This window comes from Saimiri boliviensis, chromosome 14, assembly GCF_048565385.1.
Source record: "Saimiri boliviensis isolate mSaiBol1 chromosome 14, mSaiBol1.pri, whole genome shotgun sequence".
Lineage (NCBI taxonomy): Eukaryota > Metazoa > Chordata > Mammalia > Primates > Cebidae > Saimiri > Saimiri boliviensis.
In genome coordinates this window covers 89,260,470-89,286,523 of record NC_133462.1, presented here as the reverse complement: position 1 = coordinate 89,286,523, position 26,054 = coordinate 89,260,470, and the positions used below count along the sequence as shown (strand labels likewise).

Here is a 26,054-nt window from a genome sequence, read left to right as displayed (position 1 = left end):
CAATGTACCCCAACTTTGCCCACCCCCAAAAACTACCTTAAAGTAGAGCCTGAAGGATTGATGAGTGTTTACGAATTTTATTTATTTATGTATTTGTTTGTTTATAATGGTTTAGTTTTGGCATGTTATTTTGTTTTTATTTTTTCAAGAGAATTAAATCATTTATTGATTACACAGGATATATATATTTTTTTTAATTAAAAAACTTTTTTTTTTTTTTAAAGATGGGGTTTCACCGATTGGTCAGGTTGGTCTTGAACTCCTGACCTCAGGTGATCTGCGCACCTCAGCCTCCCAAAGTGCTGGGATTACAGGCGTGAGCCACCGCGCCCGGCTGTTTACACATGATAATGGATGATACACAAGCTTCATTCCCACCTGTAATTTTCTCTGGTACCATTATTCAGTTTAGATATAGTGCATAGGATGTGCCAACAATCATTTTTAAAACCAATGATTCCATGATTTAAAAACCAACAATCATTTTTAAAACCAATCATTTTTAAAAGGGAATCCCTTTTAATGGTGAACTTCAGGTCACAACAGTAGCTATCAGTTCAACTACCCCAAGGTTTCTGAAGACAATGGCTTCTCCACCCAAGCAGGTTGTATATAAATTCCAAATAGAACCGGGCATCACCCTGAAGAAATTCAAACTTCACACTGTTGGGGAAATTTACCAAGATGGCTTCAGAGTAGACTAACTTTACACAGCACATTTTTTAAAAAAGACATTTATTTAGCGTCATGATCAGACTAACATTTAGCAATCAACAGCATGCATGCAAAAAAAAAAAAAAAAAAAAAAACCTACACTAAAACCCTTTATTAGAATGCTTTCCACTTTCCACAGAACAGGAACTAAAATAACCTGTTATACAATGAGTCACAAATACAGTCCTTAAGTTTTTTGCCCATACACATGAGTATTTGTCTAAATCATGTCTTCTTTGTAGCAGCTAGGCTCTGCCACCACTGTGCTTGGCTGAGTTCACAAATCTGTTGTACCCTGTAGCTTCCCTGTTACTTCTCTGGCTCTCCTCTCCTGCTAAGCTTTGTTTCCTAATTAAAATCTTCCGTGGCGGCCATAGCTACTGCTGCTACTGGAACCTCCATAGCCACCTTGGTTTCATGGTTTGGCAAAGTATTGGCCGCCACCACCATCAAGGCCAGAGCTTCTACCTCCAAAGTTTCCTCCCTTCATTGGTACAAGATTCAAAGACTGGCTGTTCTCATTGCCAAAATCGTTGTAGTTTCACCACCTCCAAAATTGCTTCCATCATTACCAAATCCATGACAGCCATCACCACTGCCGTCATATCCACCACCACCGTGGCTGCCACCAAAGCCACCAGGACCACTGAAGTTTCCTCTACAACCAAAGTTGTCGGTCCCTCTGAAACCACCTCCACAACCACCACCAAAGCTTCCAGAACCACTTGGACCTCTGGCTGATGAAGCCCTCGCCATCTCTTCCGTGGATGGGGCTTTCCTAACTTCACAGCCGTGGCCATTCCCAGTACGGTATTTCTGGATGACAGTCTTATCCACGGAGTCATGGTCATCAAAGGTTACAAAGGCAGAGCCCCTTTTCTTGCCACTGCCTCAGTCAGTCATGATTTCAATCACTTCAACTTTTCATACTGTTCAAAATAATCTCTCAGGTGATGTTCTTCTATGTCTTCTTTAATGCCACCAACAAATATCTTTTTCACAGTTAAGTGGGCACCTGGTCTTTGAGAATCTTCTCGTGAGACAGCTGTTTGGCGCCACAACTCTTCCTTCCGCCGGTGTGGCCTTGCACTCATGGCTGCGTCCACCTCCTCCACAGTGGCCTGTGTGACAAACCCAAAGCTCCTGGAGCGCTTGGTGTTTGGGACTCTCATTACCACACCGTCGGGGATCGTTCCCATTGCTCAGAATGGCTCCCCAGGCTCTCATCGGCTGTTTCAAAGCTCAGCTCTCCAATGAGGAACTTCCTCAGCTGTTGGGCTCTTTGGGAGACTCTGACTTAGATGTGATCACAGGGAGAAGAGAGACTTTAAGGATGCTTCTTCAGAGGCATCCACGGGCAGAAAGGCTGTTTTTGTTTTGTTTTTAAAGAAGGTATCACTCCGGCACAATAGCTCATACCTGCAGTCTCAGCACTTTGGGCGGCCAAGGCTCAGGATTTTGAGACAAGCCTGGCCAACATAGTGAAACCCTATCTCTACTAAAGGCAGAAAAATTAACCAGATGTGGTGGCAGGCACCTGTAGTCTCAGCTACTCGGAAGACTGAGGCATGAAAATTGCTTGAACTTGGGAGGCAGAGGTTGCAGTGAGCTGAGATCTCATCACTGCACTCCAGCCTGGCCAACACAGCCAGACTCTGTCTCAGAAATAAATAAATACATAAACAAAAATAAAGACAAGGTCTCGCTATGTTGCCCAAACTTAGAGAGCAGTGGCTATTTCACAGTGTTTGTGAATTTTAATAGGAGATCTAGAAAACCCAAAATTTCAACCCAAATAACTGATGAGAGCAAGCATTACCCCACTGCAGGTAAGGAGTCAGGCATCACTATGTGGTGATGTAGGGAAGGACCCCATGAAATCATCAGAATGAAGCAATGGAACTGACAAAGACTTGGGTTTGTGAAATAGAACTCCACGTGAAACAGGCATTCTGTTACAGCAGCAAGAGGAGGGACAGCGGAGCACCATTCCCCTTGGAAGCTCCCCTGGGCTGGTTTTCAACTGGGTGCCAAATGGCAAGTCAATTCTCTTTGAGTCCCAGTTACTTCATTGTGCAGAGGAAATTATGGCTGGGTTACCTGGCATTGAGATCTCATGAAAATCAAATGAGATGATGCATTTGAAAATTCTAAACAAATGTTATTTATCATTAAACTGAAAAAAGGTACTCATTGTTCATCCAGGGCCAGGAGGGTAGAAAAGTCTCATTCTCTATACAGATGGTGGATGTGAATTTTGCTATTGGTCATGCCGACAGGTGAATGTGGCTAAGGCATACGTAGATGCTGAGTCAGCAGCGGAGAGAGTCCAGGGCATTTAGCCTTTCTCAAAACTGTGTATCTAGAGGACAAATTTATTATTACTATTATTATTTTGAGACAGAGTTTCACTTTGTCGCTGAGGCTGGAGTGCAAGGGCATGATCTCAGCTCCTTGCAACCCTACCTCCCGGGTTCAAGTGATTCTCCTGCCTCAGCCTCCCATGTAGCTGGGATTACAGGTGCCTGCCACCATGCCCAGCTAAATTTTTTGTATTTTTAGTAGAGATGGGGGTTTTACCACATTGGCCAGACTGATCTGGAACTCCTGACCTAAGGTGATTCACTCACCTTGGCCTCCCAAAGTGATGGGATTACAGGCATGAGCCACTGCACCCTGCCAATGACAAATGTATTACATTAGCAGTTGGAGCCAAAATTTCCCTTGCAGGAGAACGAACCCCTTTTGTTTAGAAAAATAACCTTTTCCCCCTTTTTAAAAAAAATTATTTATTTGATTTTGCAGAGACAGGGTCTTCCTGTGTTGTCCAGGCTGGTCTTGAACTCCTGGCCTCAAGGGATCCTCTGGCATCAGCCTCCCAAAGCACTGGGATTACAGGTGTGAGCCAGGGAACCCATCCAGAAAAATACCTTAATAAGAAGCACAGAGGGAGATGGAACTGCCATACTCTCTTGAGAGTATAACACTCTTTTATTGCCGGCAACCGAGAGGCAGCTCATGCTCAAAAATCTCTCAGCCCAGACTACGGGGATGTGATTTCTTTTTACACCCATTCTAGGGGAAAGGGGAGGGGGAGTCTAGCTGAAGCAGAACAAGCAGGTTAGAAGAGGAAAGCTGGGAACCAAGAGGCAGGAGCGTTCCCAAAATTGTCGGTTACAAAGGGGGGTACGCACAATAGCTGGGGCACTTGTCAAGCAGGATGTGGTCTCAACGGTTACAAGGTGCTGGGTACAGCGTGACCCAGTGAGCACCCGAAGGAGAAATAGCAGGGAGGGAGAGGCTAAGATGGAGTCCGTCAGGTTCACATCAGAACCCTGATGACATGGTTTAGCAGAAGTCAAGGCAACAAAAGAGACCAATAAACTTCTATACGTGGGAAATAAGCAGGAAGTCGTGAGTGAGAAGGAGATCTGAGAGACGAGGGCTGAGGCGCCCAGAAATTGTCAAGGGCAGTGATTTCAGAAATGGCTGAAGGATTTCCAAAGAGAAATCACTAACAATGCGTTCTCAGTTGTTTTTGTTGCTGTGATATAAGTTTCTCTGCAGCCTTCAGTTTTCAGTCAATCATCTACACTCATAAATGTGTGCTGAGACAATCCAATTCTGTGAAGCAGGAGCCTAAAGCCAGAGGTGACCTTAGAACATAAGCCCTTGGGGAATCCAGGGGAGTCTTGGAGAGCACTTTGAAAGAGGTGGCATCAGTTGGGCAAGATAAGGCGACCCCAGCTGACCCCTGAGCTATCACATGCTCCTCTCTCCAGCTCAAGTTGAAACCCACTGTGCTCACAGAGAGACTTTGCAATGCACTGAACAAAATGGAGAGAATGGACTGCACGCTCCTATACCTCCAGATTCCTAGGTTGGAACCCTAACCCCAATGGGATGGCACTAGGAAGTGGGGCCTTAGGGAGATGATTAGGGTCAGATGAGGTTACGAGGGCAGAACACCCTTGATGTGGAGAGACTAGAGCTCATGCCCACTCTCTGTGCATGCACCAAAGAAGGCCATGTGGGGAACTAAACAGAATGAGGACTCTCACCAGAACCCAACCAGGCTGGCACCCTGACCTTGGTCTTCCAGCTTCTAATTTTTTTTTTAAAAAAGTTCTTTTTTTGGCCGGGCGCGGTGGCTCAAGCCTGTAATCCCAGCACTTTGGGAGGCTGAGGTGAGCGGATCACGAGGTCAAGAGATAGAGACCATCCTGGCCAACATGGCGAAACCCCCCTCTCTACTAAAAATACAAAAAAAATTAGCTGGGCGTGGTGGCATGCACCTGTAGTCCCAGCTACCCAGGAGGCTTGAACCCGGGAGGCGGAGGTTGCAGTGAGCTGAGATCACGCCACTGCACGTCAGCCTGGCACCTGGTGACAGAGGGAGACTTTGTCTCAAAAAAAAATTTTTTTTTTCTTTTCTTTTTTTTTTTTTTTTTTGAGATGGAGTCTTGCTCTGTCACCCGGGCTCTATTTATTAAATTAAAAATAAAATTAGGCCAGGCAAGGTGGCTTATGCCTGTAATCCCAGCACTTTGGGAGGATGAGGTGGGTGATTCACGAGGTCAGGAGTTCGAGATCAGCCTGGCCAACATGAAGAAACCCCATTTCTACTAAAAATATAAAATTAGCCTAGCGTGGTGGCACATGCCTGAAATCCCAGCTACTCGGGAGGCTGAGGCAGGAAAATTGCCTGAACCTGGGAGGTGGAGGTTGCAGTGAGCCAAGATCGCGCCGTTACACTCCAGGCTGGGTAATAAGAGCAAAATTCCATCTTAAAAACAAACAAACAAACAAAGCACACACACACACACACACACACACCCCAAAACATGTATAAGTAAAAGTAAATGAGATGATGTTTACGATAGTACCTAGGTGGACAAGCAGGCATCAAGCTCAGTAAATGTTAATTCCTATCCCCTTCCCCTCACTGGGGCCGATGTACTCACCAACATGAAGGGCATCTAATAGATCATTTCTTCCAACTTAGAAACTTTTGATATACAACTAAAATCAGTATTGGTAAGGCTGCAGGAGAAGCATTATAGAAGTGTATGTCGGGGCAGACTTTCTGCGCAGCTGCTGCCTCAATGGCTTCTAACATGCAAGTACCTTTTGACCTAATGATTCAGTTCCAGGAATTTAGCTTATGGAGATTATTTGGATGGCTAGTAAAAATTTATCAATAAAAAATGTTGAGTGCAGTGTTGTTTTTAATCAAGAGGATAAAAAGCGCGTGCCTATAATCCCAGCTACTCAGGAGGCTGAGGCAGGAGAATTGCCTGAACCCAGGAGGCGGAGGTTGCGGTGAGCCGAGATCGCGCCATTGCACTCCAGCCTGGGTAACAAGAGCGAAACTCCGTCTCAAAAAAAAAAAAAAAAGTTATCAACATAGAAAAATCAGCCAGTCATGGTGGTAATCCCAACACTTTGGGAGGCTGAGGCAGGAGGATTACTTAAGCCCAGGAGTTTGAAGTGCTGTCTCTACAAAAAAAATTAGCCAGGCATGGTGGCATGGGCCAAGTAGTCCCGACTACTCTGGGAGGCTGAGGTGAGAGGATTGCCAGAGTCCATGAGGCCAAGACTGCAGTGATCTCTGTTCCTGCCTCTGCGCTCCAGCCAGGGTGACAGAGCAAGACCTCATCTCAAAAAAAATAATTAAAAAAAAATAAATACAATTGGCCGGGCATGGTGGCTCATGCCTGTAATCCCAACACTTTGGGAGACTGAGGTGGGTGGATCATGAGGTAGGAGTTCAAGACCAGCCTAGCCAAGATGTTGAAACCCCATCTCTACTAAAAATTAAAAAAAAAAAAAAAAAAAAAAAAAATTCCAGGCACAGTGACAGGCACCTGTAATCCCAGCTACTTGGGAGGCTGAGGCAAGAGAATCACTTGAACCCAGGGGGCAGAGGTTGCAGTGAGCTGAGATTATGCCACTGCACTCCAGCCTGGGTGACAGAGTGAGACTCCATCTCAAAATAAATAAATAAATAGAATTTTTAAAAAGAAAAACTATTCATATCATAGTGTTTATCAGAAGCTAAAAGGAAATTAAATATATGCCTTATGATCTTAGTTTTGTTACATTAAAATAAACATTTTGGTGCAGAAGCAAAAGATTACACACAAAACTCTCATACTGGTTACTTCTAGCTAGTAGTTTGGGATTCTTTTTCTTTTCTTGTTTTCTTTTTTTTCTTTTCTTTTCTTTTTTTTCTTGAGACAGAGTCTCACTCTGTCGCCTAGGCTGGAGTGCAATGGTGTGATCACGGCTAACTGCAAACCCCTTTGACTGGGTTCAAGCAATTCTCCTGTCTCAGCCTCCCCAGTAGATGGAACTACAGGCACCCGCCATCACACACAGCTAATTTTTGTATTTTTAGTAGAGATGGATTTCACCATGTTGGCCAGGCTGGCCTCAAACTCCTGACCTCAGGTGATCCACCCACCTTGGCCTCCCAAATTGCTGGGATTAAAGGCATGAGCCACCATGCCTAGCTGGATATTATTTCTAAAAGGTTTTTTTAAAAAAATAAAAGTTTTTATGACAGCTGTATATTGCTTTCATGAAGAAGAAAGACAGGATCTATTTTTAAATCTTTGCAAAATGAAATGAAAAAATTATTTAATACCCATTAAGTGATATGTGACATTAGTCTAGTCTTCTCCATTAAAGTCATCGGTGTTCTGCAAGAAAGACCTCAAACCACTTAGGCAGAAAAACGCCTGATGGAACACTGGCGAGTTCCTGCGCTTCACAGCGGAAGAGTGAACTGTGTGGGCTTTGATCTATTAGTTCACTGTAGAAAATGCTGTGTTCCCTGGGGAATGTCTGGGCTGGAGAGAAAGGGTCTGTGCTTTGGGTCAAAAGCCACCACAGTAGTGACCCTGTTTGCCCCCACAATGGAAAAGTCCTTTCTGTAGTCTGAAATGAAATGTGCCCTGCGCATCTCTCCTTAATGGGCTCCGAAAGCCCAGGCTTCAGGAGTTGACAGCATCCACAGCACTAACCTTAAGAAATGGACACAGTCAGAGATACTTAAGCTCTCTATCAGAGGAGACTGTGTGGGTGTTTTGGAGGCAACATGGGTGATGCACACTCATCCAAGGGCAGCCAACCCCTCGCAGTGCCTTGTGACATACTGTCACTCATTTCTTTGGTGGCCCAGGGCTTTCTATGTGGAGCTGGTGTTAATTTTCTTCTCATTTTCACACCTAACTCTCAAATTCCTGGATGCTCCCAGTGCTAATCTTGGACACTTTTTTAATTCAATCAGCACTTCCAGAGCCTGTCCACAAGTCATTGTTCTGGAGTCTGAGAGTAAAAAGAGGATGGGTGTGGTGGTTCACACCCCCAATCCTAGCACTTTGGGAGGCAGGCAGATCACTTGAGTTCAGGGGTTCAAAACCAGCCTGGCCAACATGGTGAAACCTACTCTCTACTAAAAATGCAAAAAATTAGCCTGGCATGGTGGTGGACACTTGTAATCCCAGCTACTTGGGAAGCTGAGACAGGAGAATGGCTTGAACCTGGGGGTGGAAGTTGCAGTGAGCTGAGATCGTGCCATTGCACTCTAGCCTGGGCAACAGAGCAAGACTCCTTCTCGAAAAAAAGATGAACACTATACTGTCCAGGGAAAGAACATAACAATCTCAACTTACTCTTTTTCCCATACTGGGGCTGAGAAAATGGGGACTTACAAAGGCAAAGTTACTGCTCAAGATTATGCAGATAAGAGGTGGTGGGGAGCCAGGCACGGTGGCTCACGCCTGCAATCCCAGCACTTTGGGAGGCTGAGGCAGGCAGGTCATGAGGTCAAGAGTTCAAGACCAACCTGGCTAACATGGTGAAACCTCGTCTCTACTAAGAATACAAAAATTAGTTGGGTGTGGTGGCATGTGCTGATAATCCCAGCTACTCGGGAAGCTGAGGCAGGAGAATCGCTTGAACCTGGGAGGCAGAGGTTGCAGTGAGCCGAGATTGTACCATTGCACTCCAGCCTGGACAACAGAGCAAGACTCTGTCTTGGGGAAAAACAATAAAAAGAGGTCGGGGGGTAGTGTTGATAGTCAGGTTTATCTGACTTCTGTGTGTGATACTACAGGAGGCAGCAAGGCAGCCTGGCAGAGAACTGCAAAGGTAGGGGTCCCCGAGACTTCAGGAGCTTTGCAGAGTCCACTAAACTGAGAAATGAGGGGAAAGGGAGTCAAAGAAAATAAACTGTGTATTCACTATTTTATTTGATTTCTTATTATAGTCTGGCACAGTGGCTCACACCTGTAATCCAATGCTTTGGGAGGCCAAGGCCAGGGGATCACTTGGGGCCAGGAGTTCGAGACTAGCCAGTCAACATAGCAAGACCCTGTCTCTACAAAAAGAATAATTAAAAAAAAAAAATTAGCTGAACATGGTGGTGAGTGTCCGTAGTCCCCGCTACGTTGGAACCTGAGGCAGAAGATTTCTTGTGCCCAAAAGTTTAAGGTTACAGTGAGCTGTGATTGCACCATTGCACTACAGCCTGGGCAATTGAGCAAGACCCTGTCTCAAAAAAAAAAAAAAAAGAAAGAAAGAAAGAAAATGCTATCACAAGCTCTTTTTGGGAGCACATATACTAAAACTGGAAAGATACAGAGAAGTATGACCCCCACACAAGGATGACATGAAAATTCATCAAGTGTTATTCTTCGAAGAGCTAAAAGCAAAACTACCATCGACCCAGCAATCCCATTACTGGGTATATACCCAGAGGAATATACCATAAAGACGCAGGCATGCAAATGTTCAATGCAGCACTGTTCAGAATTACAAAGACATGGAATCAGCATAAATGCCCATCAGTGGCAGACGGAGAAACAAAATGTGATACATATATACAAATAAATACTAGGCAGCCATAGAAAAGCATGAGATCATGTCTTTTGTGGAAATGTGGATGGAGCTGGTGGCTATTATCCACAGCAAACTAGCAGAGAAACAGAAAACCAAATACTGCATGTTCTTGCTTATAGGTAGGGGCTAAATGATAAGAACTTACGAACAAACACAAAGAAGAAAACAATAGAAGTGGGGTTCTACTCGATGGTGGAGAGTGGGAGGAGGGAGAGGAGCAGAAAAAAATGACTCTTGGGTCCTGGGCTTAACACCTGGGTAGCGAAAGAACCGGCAGGGCCCCCTCCATGACATGGGTTTACCTATGTAACAAACCTTCACATGCACCCCAAACCTACAAGTTAAAAAGAAATGTAAAAACAGACAATACACCAAAAAGAAAATGGCAAAAAAAAGAAAATATTGTTACAATCACCATGTAGCTCCCATCGGCCAACCCTGCGTTTGGCATTTATTTGAGCAAAGTGTTAGAGGGTAGAGATACAGTGATAAGCAAAAAATGAAATTAACTGTAACAAGTAGTTATAAGAGCTTAAAATCTTGTGCCTAACTTAGGTAGCTATGGTCAGCAGAATAGCGGCCCCCAAACATGTTCACATCCTAATTTCTAAAACTTGTTGATATGTTACAATACGAGGAAAGGGGGAAATGGAGTCTTAGATGGAATTAGGAATGCTAATCTGGCCAGGTATAGTAGCTCATGCTCATAATTTCAGAATTTGGAAGGCTGAGGTGGGAGGATCGCTTGAGCCCAAGAGTTCGAGACCAGCCTGGGCAACATAGTGAGACCGCATCTCTAAAAAATAAATTAAAGTAGGAATACTAATCTGCTGACCTAAAATAGGGACATGATCCTGGATTATCTGGCTGTGCCCAATGTAGTCACAAGGATTCTTAAATGAGGAAGAATCAGGAGAGTCAGGGATGGGAATGAGACCATAGAAGCAGAAGCCAGAGGCTGGAGTGATACAATTGCTGTCTTGAAGTTGAAAAGAGGCCACAAGCCAAGGAATGCAGGAAGCCTCTGGAAACTGGAAACGACAAGAAAACAGACTTTCTGGCCAGGCACGGTGGTGCACACCTGTAAACTCAACACTTCAGGAGGCTGAGGTGGGTGGATCACGAGGTCAGGAGTTTGAGACCAGCCTGACCAACATGGTGAAACCCATCTCTGAAAAATACAAAAATTAGCCGGCCATGGTGGTATGTGCCTGTAATTCCAGCTACTCAGGAGGCTGAGGCAGGAGAATCACTTGAACCCTGGAGGCGGAGGTTGTGGTGAGCTGAGATGGCACCATTGCACTCCAGGAAAGAAAAAAGAAAACAGACTTTCCTCTAGAGCCTCCCAAAGGGGCACAGCCCCACTGATACCTTGATTTTAGCCTAGTGGGGATCACTGAGACTTCTGATCTCCAGAACCGTAACAAAATGTGTATTGTCTTAAGCTGCTAATTTGGGGTGATCTGTCCAGCAGACACAGGACAATAGTACAGTGGGAGGTCTTGGAAGTCTTCCATCAGGCAGTGGCTCTTGAACTGAAATATGAAGGACTCAGGAGGGAAGAGTCTGACACATTTGGAAGGTAAGGTTGGCATAGCTGAAGGAGGTATGTCCTAGGACAGAGGCGGGCGAGCTCTGTAGGCTTCCAAGCAGGCAGGGCAAGGTAGGCCACATTCAGTATATAGATTCTCCTTTATTTTTCTAGAGACCCAGTCTTGTATTGCCCAGGTTGATCTTAAAATCTTGGCATCAAGCGATCCTCTTGCCTCAGCCTCCCAGAGTGCTATGATTACAGGAATGAGCTATTCCTTCTAAAAAAAAAACAGGAAACTGGGTACACCTGTAATCCCAGCTAGTCTGGAGAGTGAGGCAGGAGAGCCTAGGACAGGTGTCCCCAAACTACAGCCCGCGGGCCGTATGCGGCCCCCTGAGGCCATTTATCCGCCCCCCCATAACCCCCCCTCCCCGCCGCCCTTCAGGAAGGGGCACCTCTTTCATTGGTGGTCAGTGAGAGGAGCACAGTATGTGGCGGCCCTCCAACGGTCTGAGGGACAGTGAACTGGCCCCCTGTGTAAAACGTTTGGGGACGCCTGGCCTAGGAGTTCAAGACCAGCCTGAGCAACATAGCAAGACTTTATCTCAAAAAAAAAAAAATATATATTTCAATTTAAAAACAAATAAAAGCATTGGGAATCCACTGAAGGACTTAATTTCGAGGATGGCATCAGCAAAATTTTGCCTAATAAAATTGCTAATTTCAGATTTATCCCCTACCTCACTACACCTAATTTTTCTCACACAGTATGCAAATTAATATTAACCCTAGACAATTAAAAAGGCAAACAGACTCGGGACATGTCACATGATAAATTCCTAACTACAAATTATTTGCACATTATCCACAGACATTCTCCTCCCATAAAAATGAGTAATTAAAAGTTGACCCTAGCCAGGCACGGTGGCTCATGCCTCTAATCCCAGCACTTGGGGAGGCTGAGGCAGGCAGATCACCTGAGGGCGGGAGTTCAAGACCAACCTGACCAACATGGAGAAATCCATCTCTACTAAAAATACAAAATTAGCCAGGCTTGGTGGCACATGCCTGTAATCCCAGCTACTCAGGAGGCTGAGGCAGGAGAATTGCTTGAACCTGGGAGGTGGAAGTTGCGGTGAGCTGAGATTGCACCACTGTACTCCAACTTGGGCAAAAAGAGCAAAATTCCGTCTCAAAAAAAAAAAGTTAACACTAATACCAAGAAAAGTCTGGTTGATACTTTGTTTCAAATGGTTGAGATTAATAAACATAGTCACACAAGATTTGCCTTCACAGTAAAATCGAGTTAAAAGAAATACATAGGCCAGGAATTTTCTGTTGACCATCGAGTGTGGTGTGACATCTAGTGGCCAAAGTTACCAATTTTCTTTCTTCTTGGCTTGATTTAGACACACTAGATACAATGTACCTTGAGGCCAGTAAACATCGAGCAACCACTATCTGTTAAAAGTTAAACTGACCGTAGGGAGATTCAAATGAAAAATGTGCTGCCTCTGTTTCCCTTGGAGCTTGCAGACTCAATAGAGGATGGAAAGACGACTAGACAACTATTTAGATAGATAGATATTTTTTTGAGACAAAGTCTCCCTCTTGTCGCCCAGGCTGGAGTGCAAGGGCATGATCTCGGCTCACGGCAACCTCCACCTCCCAGGTTCAAGCAATTCTCCTGCCTCAATCTCCCGAGTAGCTGGGATTATAGGCTCAAGCCACCATGCCCAGCTAATTTTTGTATTATCAGTAGAGACAGGGTTTCACCATGTTGGCCAAGCTGGTCTCGAACTCCTGACCTCAGGTGATCTACCTGCCTCTGCTTCCCAGTGTGCTGGGATTATGGTTGTGAGCCACGGTACCCAGCCAAGTATTTAGATATTCTTTTGTGTGTGTGTGTGTGTGTGTGTGTGTGTGTGCACGCATATGTGAGACAGAGTGTCATTCTATCGCCCAGGCTAGAGTGCAATCTCAGCTCACTATAACCTCTGCCTCCCAGGTTCAAGTGATTCTCCTGCCTCAGCCTCCTGAGTAGCTGGGACTACAGGCTCGTGCCACCATGCCTGGCTAATTTTTGTATTATTAACAGAGACGGGGTTTCACCATGTTGGTCAGGCTGGTCTCCATCTCCTGACCTCATGATCCATCCACCTTGGCCTCCCAAAGTGCTAGGATTACAGACGTGCGCCACTGCACCCGGCCATATTGGGCAGATGATTGTAGCACTTGCTATGACTATTTTTCCACCCTCTAGCAGGTGTTAGGCAACCAAATGGAAATGAGGGAACCCTGGGCTGGAGACAGACATTTGAGATCCATCAGTGAACAGGTTACTGTTGAGACTTAAGGGTGGAAGATGCACAGGAACGCTTAGCACTGTGACTGGTGCTACCATGAAGCAGCCACTACTTCTCTACTGTGAAAAATCATCCAATCAAAAGTGCCAAATGCCGTGATTGCAAGAAGAGAACCCATGGGAGAGTTCCAAGTAATGCTGTAGGGAAATGCCCGGGCTTGATGAAATAACAGTGTTAAATCACAGATGCTAGCAGATTCACGTTGTATTACAGCTGAATTTTATAAACTTCTGGTGTTTCTAATATTCTAAATTGGGTTCCTTTGGGGAACCTTCTTGGAGGTGCCTGCCCAACTGGTTGAAAGACAAAAATACCTCCTCTCAGAAATTCTGTGGAGATCAGCTGAGATGATGTGTCAAAAACATGATTATTACTTTTCCCTTTTCTCTCTCTCTCTCTCTCTCTCTCTCTCTCTCTTTCTCTCTCTCTCTATCCATCTATCTATCATCTATCTATTTTGAGAAAGAGTCTCACTCTGTAGCCCAGGATGGAGTGCAGTGGTGTGATCGAGGCTCACTGCAATCTCCGCCTCCTGGGTTGAATCAATTCCCCTGCCTCAGCCTCCCGAGTAGCTGGGATTACAGACAAGTGCCACCACGCCGGGCTCATTTTTTGTATTTTTAGTACAGACAGGGCTTCACTATGTTAGCCAGGGTAATCTCAATCTCCTGACCTCGTGATCCACCCACCTCGGCCTCCCAAAATGCTGGGATTACAGGCATGAGCCACCAGACCCGGTTCAAAAATTTTAAAATAAATAAGAACTATCTAGAATTAATTCTATCACATGGGATGCCAAATTTTAGTCTGGGAAATGTAATAGAAGTGTTTCATTTCATAACAGATTTTTGTTTCGAGTTTTTACCAATTTGGGAGAAATTTTTAAATGTATTAACTTGAGTTAATGTTTCGAATTTCATCATCAGTAACTGAGAATGGAACATTCCTGTCAATGTTGTTAAAACCACAGTCAGGAAATTTGTTCCATGTGATTATTTGTCACTTGGTCAATTTGCAGAGTTGGCTCCCAGACCGATTTGCAGTAACTCGATGTAGCCAACATGAAGGACAGCAGAGGGCAACGAAGAGTCAATGGTCTTGGGAAGGGAGCGGGCACATTTTACCCATCGTGAGCATGTGCAAGGGGCAGTTTCGTCTTGTCTTCGTATACTTCAGTACTATTTTTTATTTATTTTATTTTATTTTATATTTTTGGTAAGTGCATGGCCCTATCACATTAGAAGGTAATTCAGATTTTTAATCTATGGTATCAGTTCAGGCTGGGTGCAGTGGCTCACGCCTGTAATCCCAACACTTTGGGAGGCCCAGGCAGGTGGATCACTTGACGTCAGGAGTTCGAGACCAGCCTGGCCAATATGGTAAAACTCTGTCTCTACTAAAAATACAAAAATTAGCCAGGCGTGGCAGCGTGCGCCTGTAGTCCCAGCTATTAGGGAAGCTGAGACAGGAGAAATGCTTGAACCCAGGAGGCAGAGGTTGCAGTAAGCCAAGATCGTGCCACTGCACTCCAGCCTGGTGACAGGGCAAGTGGGCAACAGAGCAAAACTCTGTCTCAAAAAAAAAAAAAAAAAAATCAGTCCAAAGTAGATTGTGTTAGTAATTTTATTCACTAAAAATCTATATACCAAAGCTAAAGCTTGTTTTTGTTTTTTGTTTTTAATTTATTCCAGCTTCTCCAAAGCCGAAAAACCTAAGGTTTTAAAGAGAGAGACTTGGCCAGGGGCAGTGGCTCACACCTGTAATCCCAGCAGTTTGGGAGGCTGAGGTGGGTTGATCACCAGGTCAGGGGTTTGAGACCAGCCTGGCCAATGTGATGAAACCCCATCTCTACTAAAAATACAAAAATTAGCCAGGCCTGGTGGTAGGCACATGCCTGTAGTCCCAGCTACTCGGAAGGCTGAGGCAGGAGAATCACTTTAACCCGGGAGGCGGAGGTTGCAGCAAGCTGAGATTGGGCCACTGCACTCCAGCTTGGATGACAGAGGGAGAGTCCATCTCAAAAAAAAAAAAAAAAGGAGAGAGAGATTTAAAGGTGGCCTGGCAGCCCTTGGATGGTTTTCAGTACATGCTACTCCATGATTTGAATCATTCTGTAATGCTCTCCACCCAGGAGAGGAACATTCCCAGCTGTGTTCTTGGCTTTAACAGAGCTCCTGAGGCTTGGAAACAAATAAGCCAACTGATGCACAATTGAGAACACAAACAGAGAAGAAGTGATCCACTCTTACCTTCCCAGTGAGCGAAGAGGCTGGATCAGGCACATCCTCGCATATCACACAATTCTCACTAATTGTTGGTTGAGAGTAAGCCAAATCCATTCATATTTACTAAACCCATGAGCACATTCAAAGTTAAATATAAATGCACCTGGCAATGCCGTAACTACAAGAGATATTATAGGATAAAAGAAACTCCCCGGAATAAGATCCATGCAAGATTGAAAGGAAATACCAAGAGCATTTAAGATGCAAGGATGCGGCCGGGCACGGTGGCTCAAGCCTGTAATCCCAGCACTTTGGGAGGCCGAGGCGGGTGGATCACAAGGTCAAGAGATCGAGACTAACCTGGTCAACATGGTGAAACCCCGTCTCTACTAAAAATACAAAAAATTAGCTGGGCATGGTGGTGCATGCCTGTAATCCCAGCTACTCAGGAGGCTGAGGCAGGAGAATTGCCTGAACCCAGGAGGCGGAGGTTGCGGTGAGCCGAGATCGCGCCATTGCGCTCCAGCCTGGTAACTCCGTCTCAAAAAAAAAAAAAAAAAAAAAAAAAAAAGATGCAAAGATAAAAATTCAAGGCTTGGAGAAGGAAATTGGAACGGGTGCTACTAGGGCAGGGAGGAGCTGGGCTGGGGCTTTGCGGTGGAAGATGAGACTCAGCGTTGGAGGATTACTGAGATCAGATCATGAAAAGTCTTGCCTGGGATTTGTACTTGAGTCTAGGTGGGAGGAATCATATTTAAGAGTTTCGTTTTTTCCTTAGATTTCTCTACCCCTTAATTTACTCTTCCAGGGGGCAATGGCTATGTGTGATGGGTGGGAAGATTTATATAGGGATGGTCCCAACTGAGCAGATAGGACATATATCTCTGAATCTCTCCTCTTTACATCTAATCCTTTCCTTGTCATAGAGAGAAACTTGGAGGCTCCCAATGAACCAGACAAGGCCAAACAGGACGTGCTGATGATGTCAGTGACTGAAGAAAAACCCTTTTCCATCCAGGTGCGGAAGCTCACACCTGTAACCTCAGCACTAGGGGAGGCCAAGTCAAGAGACTCACCTGAGCCTAGGAGTTCAAGACCAGCCTGGGCAACATAGCAAGATTCTGTCTCTACGAAAATAAATTTAAAAAAAAATAAATCTTTTCTGAAACTTTTCCTGACTTCTTCTTTTTCTCCATCCCTGAGTTATCTTTCATTCTTCCATCATAGGCTGTACGTTGAGAACCTCCTTGTTATTTTAGAAATGGTACACAGAGAACAGAAGAGAGTTAGACAGAGGTCAACTTATGGGGGTCTTTGTCAACTGGGGTAATAATATAATATCTAGTAAGCAGCAGTGCTTTGACTTGAAAATAGTATTTGTTTTACCACTAACGGTGAATGATATTGGGTCCATCAATGATACAAAGTTTCCTTTCAAAATAAATGTGCCATTTTTAAAAAATAAGTCAGTTTAAGGAAAAATTATTAAGTAATAATATTACAGGGCTACTGAAGATGCCCTTAGAATGATATACAAATAATTGAAGGTTAAGAAACCGTGACTTATTTCATTTTATCTGCAAATATCACTCAATCACATTAACTCTTTCTCAGGACTTAAATGACCTGCATGTGTTTAAAAAAAAAAGAGCGTCCAGGCATAGTGGCTTACACCTGTAATCCTAACACTTTGGGAGGCCAAGGTGGGTGGATGGCTTGCGCTCAGACATTCGAGACCAGCCTAAGAAACATGGTAAAACCCCATCTCTACCAAAAACAGAAACGTTAGCCGGGCGTGCTGGTGTGCAACTATCCAGCTACGCGGGAGGCTGAGGTGGGAGGATCACTGGAGCCTGGGAAGTTGAGGCTACAGTGAGCTGTGATCATGCCACTGTACTCCAGAGCAACAGAGTGAGACCCTGTCTCAAAAAAGAAAAAAAAAAAAAAAAAAAAAAGCATTTTGCCTGTTTTTCAGTCCGGAGCAACATTTGAGGGACAGTCAGTCGAAGCACACACCTTGCTTCCATCACAACACAGTCTGCGGTTTCACGTGTCTCACTAGTTCACTTCTGTCTCATTGGCAGGCTCAGCCTCCTCTCTGCCGTCTTTGATGATTAGAATTGCTCTAGATTCTGACCTTACTCCCTTCTTTTCTTTTTTATTTTATTTTTTGAGACGGAGTTTCGCTCATGTCACCCAGACTAGAGTGCAGTGGTGGGATCTTGGCTCACTGCAACTTCTGCCTCCTGGGTTCAAGAGATTCTCCTGCCTTAGCCTCCCGCATAGCAGGGATTACAGGTGCCTGCCACCACATCCAGCTAATTTGTTTTTTGCATTTTTAGTAGAGACAGGGTTTCACTGTGTAGACCAGGCTGGTCTCGAACCCTTGACCTCAAGTGATCCATCCGCTTTGGCCTCCCAAAGCGCTAGGATTACAGGAGTGAGCCACTGTACCTGGCCCGCTTCTTTCCTTACTAGACATTTTCTCCCCAGGCATCTCAGCAACACACATGTCTTCAGATCTCTTCCACATGAACTCCAGTTGCTTAAGCCATGAACCTGGAGCTGTTCCAATTTATGCCATGAACTTCATAAGCCGAACTTCCATCTTTTCTTCACTAAACAACTAGGATAGCCCTACCTCCAGTCTGCTCTCCACAGGCCTACCTGAACAAGTTTTTTCCTTTTTTTTCTTTTTCTTTTTCTTTCTTTCTTTTTTTTAACCAAGATTCAGTTACAGATGGACCAGGACCGAACAAGTTTTTCAAACTGCAAATTAAATCCATGATTCTCTGCTTAGGTGGTTTCAGTGGTTTGCACTGACTTTACAATAAAAATCACACCGCAGGACCCCTGAGACTTCAGCCCCATTCTGCCTGGCTCTCTTCCTGGAGGTCCCGGCCACAGGGGCCTCCCATACTTTCTTCTCTCACTCTTTTTTCTTCTTTAACCGATGGGGGTCTCTCTATATTGCCCAGTCTGGCTTTGAATTCTGGGGCTTAAGCAATCATCCTACCTTGGCCTCCTGAGTAGTTGAGAGTACAGGCACATGCCAGCATGCTGGCTTCTAGCACTTTCTTGAACATACCATATCCCCTCTTTCTTTTTTCTTTTTGAGACAGTGTCTCACGCTGTCACCCAGGCTGGTGTGCAGTGGCATGATCTCAGCTCACTGCAACCTCCACCTTCCGGGTTCAAGCGATTCTCCTGCTTCAGCCTCCCGAGTAGCTGGGACCACAGGAGCACACCACCACACCCAGCTAATTTTTGTATTTTTAGTAGAGATGGGATTTTGCCATGTTGGCCAGGCTGGGCTTGATCTCTTGACCTCATGAGTCACCCGCCTCTCCCTCCCAAAGTACTGGGATTACAGGTATGAGCCACGGTGCCCAGCCCATGTCCCTTCTTTCTAAAGCTATTGCCATTGCCTCAAACACTGCCCTATGTGCCCTTACCCTCTTGCCATTGTCTTGCTTTGCCTGTTTAACACCATGTACACTCAAATATCACTTTAGAACTTCCTTGACCTTCATCTACATCAGCTAAGTCAGATCCACTAATAAATTCTCTCTCAGCAACACGGACCCCTCTTCATCACATATGGCACAATTGAGTTCCTTTGATCATCATTTGCTGACTCACTAAGCTGTAGGCTCTCTGCTGGATGTAAGAAGTGGTGTTCGTTTTTTGTTTTTGTTTTTTTTAGACAGAGTTTCACTCTTGTCACCCAGGCTGGAGTGCAGTGGTGTGATCTCAGCTCACTGTAACCTCCTCCTCCTGGGTTCAAGTGATTCTCCTGCCTCTGCCTCCCAAGTAGCTGGGATTACAGGCACCCACCACCACGCCTAGCTGGTTTTTGTATTTTTTTTTTTTTTTTTTTTTTTTTGAGACGGAGTTTCGCTCTTGTTGCCCAGGCTGGAGTGCAATGGCATGATCTCGGCTCACCGCAACCTCCGCCTCCTGGGTTCAGGCAATTCTCCTGCCTCAGCCTCCTGAGTAGCTGGGATTACAGGCACACGCCACCATGCCCAGCTAATTTTTAGTATTTTTAGTAGAGACGGGGTTTCACCATGTTGACCAGGATGGTCTCGATCTCTTGACCTCGTGATCCACCCACCTCGGCCTCCCAAAGTGCTGGGATTACAGGCTTGAGCCACCGCGCCCGGCCTGGTTTTTGTATTTTTAGTTAAGATGAGATTTCGCCATGTTAGCCACTCTGATCCTGAACTCCTGACCTCAGGTGATCTGCCCACCTTGGGCTCCCAAAGTACTGGGATTACAAGCACCCACCACTACGCCCAGCTAATTTTTTTAGTAGCGATAAGTTTTCACCATGTTGGCCAGGCTGGTCTGGAACTCCTGATCTCAAGTGATCCATCCACCTCGGACTCCCAAAGTGCTGGGATTATAGGTGTGAGCCACCGTGCCCAGCCTAGGTTTTACTTTTCTGTTGTATCCCCATGACCTCCTAGTATACCTATCACATGGTAGATACTTTAAATATTTGGGGAGTTAAAGAATGAATAAATATTGTTGTGAAGCCAAAATAATTGTCTCCATTTTTTTAAGAGATGAGGTCTTGCTATGCTGCCCAGGCTGGACGATAACTTATCTCCATTTTGACAGATAGAAAGCTGAGGTTCGGCTGGGTATGGTGGCTCACACCTGTAATCTCAGCATTTTGGGAGGCCGAGGCGGGTGGATCACCTGAGGTCAGGAGTTCAAGACCAGCCTGGCCAACATGGTGAAACCCTGTCTTTAAAAAAAAAGAAGGCCGGGCGCGGTGGCTCAAGCTTGTAATCCCAGCACTTTGGGAGGCCGAGGCGGGTGGATCACGAGGTCAAGAGATCGAGACCATCCTGGTCAACATGGTGAAACCCCGTCTCTACTAAAAATACAAAAAATTAGCTGGGCATGGTGACACGTGCCTGTAATCCCAGCTACTCAGGAGGCTGAGGCAGGAGAATTGCCTGAACCCAGGAGGTGGAGGTTGCGGTGAGCCGAGATCGCGCCATTGCACTCCAGCCTGGGTAACAAGAGCGAAACTCCATCTCAAAAAAAAGAAAGAAAGAAAGAAAGAAAGAAACAAACAAAAAAAAGAAAGCTGAGGTTGACTGGCAAGAAGTAGCCTCCCAGAATCAGGGAGCAGAGACGTACATGACTCAGCTTGCATTAAGGCTGGAGTCAAACTTTCCCAGGGCTTCAGAGTGCAGACCTTTGTGAGAGATCACTGCTGCATCCTCCACCAACCTCTGAAGACACTAAAAGTGGGTTTCCTAGTAGACAACAGGACCAATGCCCAGTTTCCTTCAGGGACAGGCAGATCCCGAACGCAACAGATAATGAAAACAAGAACTGCCTCTGGCTCTTGGAAAAAGGAATTTGACAACTGGCTGCCTCTAGGAAGGCCTGCAGTTTCTCCCCAGCCAGCTTCCAGACTCCCTCCACCCTTCATGTTAGATTGCCCCCTTTTTCTACTTTCCCGTCTAAGGAATTAGTAAGCCCTTCATGCCTCCTGATCTGAGCGAATCATTCATGCTGGGTGGCGGCGTGGGAGTGGGATGTAAACACCTGCAGGGCTGAGTCACGGAGTGGGAGAAGCTGGGCTTTCTAGCAGTGGCTGGTGGGAGCTGGGAAAAAGGCCACAGCTCGTTCCTCCTGGCAGGCAAGGATCTGGAAACAGCCCGCCTGGCCACAGTCTGGGCCACTTGGCCTTTATTTCCAATGGTTGTACCTTTAAGAACAGTGGTGGGAAGCTGGGTTATTTGTACTTTGGGGGAATCTCAGGCATGTAGTCTATTTTGAGAAGAAGTCGGGGTCCCTTTGCCATAAAGGATAGAGGCTTCTGTAGAGCCCTAACCCCGGAGCTGCTAGGGGAATGTTTCAGGAAGTATTATTCCTCGTGACACGGATGGTTCTATTTTAAGCCAACTTTTATTTATTTATTTGTTTGTTTGTTTATTATTTTTAAGACAGAGTCTTGCTCTGTCACCCAGGCTGGAGTGCAGTGGTGCAGTCTCGGCTCACTGCAACCTCTGCTTCCCGGGTTCAAGCGATTCTCCTGCCTCAGCCTCCCGAGTAACTGGAACTATAGGCGCACACCACCACACCCAGCTGATTTTTTGTATTTTTAATAGAGACCAGGTTTCCCCATGTTGGCCAGGCTGGTCTCGAACTCCTGACCTCAAGATCCGCCTGCCTCGATCTTCCAAACTGCTATCTCAAATGTGGCTATCTAAAGATAGCCGCATTTGGTCCTAAAGCCAGCTTACAGGCGTGAGCCACCACGTCCAGCCTTAAGCCAACTTTTAAAATTCTAGAAAGGAGACCAGGCACGGTGGCTATCGCCTGTAATCCCAGCATTTGGAGAGGCCAAGGTGGGTGGATCATGAGGTCAGGAGTTCAAGACCAGCCTGGACAAGATGGTGAAAGCCTGTCTTTACTAAAATTACAAAAATTAGCTGGGCGTGGTGGCAGGTGCCTGTAATCCCTGCCACTCTGGAGGCCGAGGCGGAGAACTGCTTGAACCTGGGAGGTGGAGGTTGCAGTGAGCCGAGATTGTACCACTGCACTCCAGCCTGGGCAACAGAATGAGACTCCATCTCAAAAGCAAAAAAGCCCAACCAAGCAAACGAACAAACAAAAAGAAAGGCTGAAAATGATTAATGATTAATTTTATTTTCTTTTTTTCTTTGAGACAGTCTCGCTCAGTTGCCCAGGCTGGAGTGCAGTGTTGTGAATCTCGGCTCACTGCAACCTCCCCCTCTTGGGCTCAAGCAATTCTCCTGCCTCAGCCTCCCAAGTAGGTGAGGTTACAGACATGCACCACCACACCCATCTAATTTTTGTATTTTAAATAGAGACGAGGTTTCATGATGTTGTCCAGGCTGGTCTCAAACTCCTGGCCTCATGTAATCTGCCTGTCTCAGCATTCCAAAGTGCTGGAATTATAGGCGCGAGCCACCATGCCCAGCCCTGATCATCAATTATTTAATTGATGACATCACGTTGATCTAATCAATGGCATCATGTTGATCTGATCAGGTAAGCACAAAATGAGAAGTCTTGTGGAAGCCTTGGCAAGACACACGCACCCCAGAGGCAGGACATGAAACCCTAAGGCCTTCCTTGGCCGAGACTCATATTTGTTAGCTACAGGACAGAAAAAGCCAAGGACTGGGGTCAAAGCCCAGTTACAGGAGTAATAGAACACCAGAGAAGGTGGATCTCAAGCGAGGCCTGTCTGCTACGCCAAGGTCAGGGCGCTGGTTGGGAAGTACTGGAACCTAAAATTTGGGATGGATAAATCTGGGTCAATGCACTTGAACATCTTGAACGTCTTGAAAGACCTGGCCTGCTTTTGCCAGGGAAAGGTTAGTACTTCCCTCTTGCTTGAAGAGTATGCAGACTCGTTTGCCTTATAAGACAGTATATATCCCTGCTTAGAATAAGCCTCACCTCTTCTGCTGGCTATGATGCTAATAACTAGGTTTAGGTTATGACATAACCTGGCTGCATAAATTGTGATCTATATTTGGTCATTAGCATAATGGCCAGCAGGAGAGGTGGTACCTGTCTTCCTCTCATAGGAGATGCTGGATGGAGCCAATAGGTACCCCCAAGTCCCAGAAGAGAACATGTGGACCTGGATTCTGAATGCCCTGGATGGGAGGCAAGAGTGGGGTGGGAAGGCATGGAACACGAAGTAAGGGAAGGGAGAAGTTATTGATGTAAGAGCATTTTCCCATCATATGGAATTTTTTTTTTTTTTTTTTTTTTTTTTTTTTTTGAGACAGAGTCTCACTCTGTTGCCAGGCATCAGGCTGGAGTGCAGTGGTGTGATCTCGGCTCACTGCAACCTCCGCCTCCTGGGTTCAAGTAATTCTCCTGTCTCAGCCTCCTGAGTAGCTGGGACTACAGGTGCATGCCACCATGCCCATCTAACTTTTGTATTTTTAGTAGAGACAGGGTTTCACCATGTTGGCCAGGATAGTCTCGATCTCTGGACCTCGTGATCCGCCTGCCTCGGCCTCCCAAAGTGCTGGGATTACAGGTGTGAGCCACCGCGCCCAGCCCCATCATATGGACTTTATATCCTGGCAAGGAATTTAGAAGATGCTCTTATGCTAGGGTAGCCCTTGGAAGCTCAGCCAAGCAGCAGCTCCAATTGCAGCTGCTTCTGCCAGATGTAGAAAATTTGCTGGCAAATATTAACATGGGCTCAGATGCCTGGCATCTGGTTCTTTATCTTGCAAATGCATTCTTTTTCATCCCTATCAAAAAGAACTAAAAACAGTTTGCGTTTACTTGGGACAGATGATATAAATTAATGGACTTGCTCCAAGACTATGTTAACTCTCCCATTCTTTGTCATATTGTAGTCCAAAGAAAACTAGATTGTCTGGACAGCCCAAATAACATGGCATCAGCCACCCTGTTAATGACCATGTTGATTGCATCAGATGAGCAAGGAGTAAGAAGTGTATTGGAAGCCTTGGTAAGACACATGCACCCTAGAGGTGGAATACAAATTTTCCAGTGACTCCGGGGCCTGCAAAATCAGGAAAGCTTCAGGGGTTCACTTTAACCAGGGATTCGCTTTAACCAGGATTCGCTTTAACCAGGGAGGCGGAGGTTTTAGCTGGGATTACAGGCACGCGCCACCATGCCCAGCTAATTTTTTGTATTTTTAGTAGAGACGGGGTTTCACCCTGTTGACCAGGATGGTCTCGATCTCTTGACCTCGTGACTCACCCGCCTCGGCCTCCCAAAGTGCTGGGATTACAGACTTGAGCCACCGCGCCCGGCTAAACTCTTGCTTCAAAAAAAAGTTTGGGGAAGGGGCATAAGTATGGATCTGTGGGCATAGACATGAAGCTTAAAGATCTATGTATCACGTGTTCAGGCCCTGCAGAGAACATCCGCATGGAGGAGCACTGCACTTGGTCTAGTTGACCAGTTGACTTTGGCTACCACCACCTACTTCTCCTGAGACTGGAACAAGACATGAATGAAGAAATATCCATGGTGACAGGGATAGAGGGTATGCATGGGCTTAGCCACATGGACCCCAACTCACAGGCCTGATGTAGCTACCAGGGCACTGTTGCCAAATGTCCAATCACTCAGCAACAGAGACCAGTGCTGAGGCCTTTGTATACCACAGTCCTCAAGGAGACAACTCAGGGCCAGGCGCAGTGGCTCACGCCTGTAATTCCAGCACTTTGGGAGGCTGAGGCAGTTAGATCACCTGAGGTCAAAAGTTTGAGACCAGCCTGGCCAACACGGTGAAACCCTATCTCTACTAAAAATACAAAAAGTTAGCTGGACGTAGTGGCTAGCACCTATAATCCCAGCTATTTGGGAGGCTGAGGCAGGAGAAATCGCTTGAACCTAGGAGACAGAGGTTGCAGTGAGCCAAGATCAAGCCACTGCACTCCAGTCTGGGCAACAGAGCGAGACTCCGTCTCAAAATAAATAAATAAAATTTTAAAAAAGGAGACAACTCAGTGGTAAGGAGACAGCCTTGGCCTCATTCTACCCCCTGGAAGGGATTGCAGTTCATTTTGCATGTAATCAACACGCCTTTCCTGCTTGCTGGACTTCAAGCTACATCACTCTGTAGCTGGGCACTTTTCCCTGTTAGCAATTTGAATGCAGATAAATCTACTCAACTTATAAGCATGTACTATGTGCTAGGCTCTGTGCTAGCTACTGGGGATGCACAGATGAAGCCTTGCCCTCAGACATGTAACAACTATTATGGGCTTTTTAAAATCCTACCTTGGGGTAGGATAGCAACATTGCCATTTCTAAAACCATTTCACAAGTTAACTAAGCAAATTTTGAGCTCAAATGATTTCTTGATTCAGTGGCTCATTCGGGACTGGGAACCAGAATCATTATTTCCTTTGATGGTCTCTTTTTTTGAGATGGAGTCTCCCTCTGTCGCCAGGCTGGAGTACAGCACTACAATCTCAGCTCATTACAGCTTCTGACTCCCCGGTTCAAATGATTCTCCTGCCTCAGCCTCCCGAGTAGCTGGGATTATAGGCATGCGCCACCACACCCAGCTAATTTTTGTATTCTTAGCAGAGACAGGGTTTCACCATCTTGGCCAGGATGGTCTTGATCTCCTGATCTTGTGATCTGCTCACCTCGGCCTCACAAAGTGCTGGGATTATAGGAGCCACCGACCTGGCCAAATGGTCAGATTCTTAAATAAAATGTTTTCATCTCATGTTGACAGATAAATAAGTCTTACTGGTAAGTAGCTTATTTATTTTTTTATTTTTTTGAGGCAGAGTC

The 26,054-nt window shown here is 45.7% G+C and overlaps 2 pseudogenes; one reads left to right on the top strand and one right to left on the bottom strand.

Moving 5' to 3' along the window:
• Positions 1–1,215: 1,215 nt before the first annotated feature.
• The window catches only part of LOC101040278 (heterogeneous nuclear ribonucleoprotein A1-like), a 31,350-nt pseudogene continuing 6,511 nt past the window's right edge, over positions 1,216–26,054 (bottom strand).
• On the top strand, positions 9,322–9,417 carry LOC120362113 (U6 spliceosomal RNA; annotated as a pseudogene).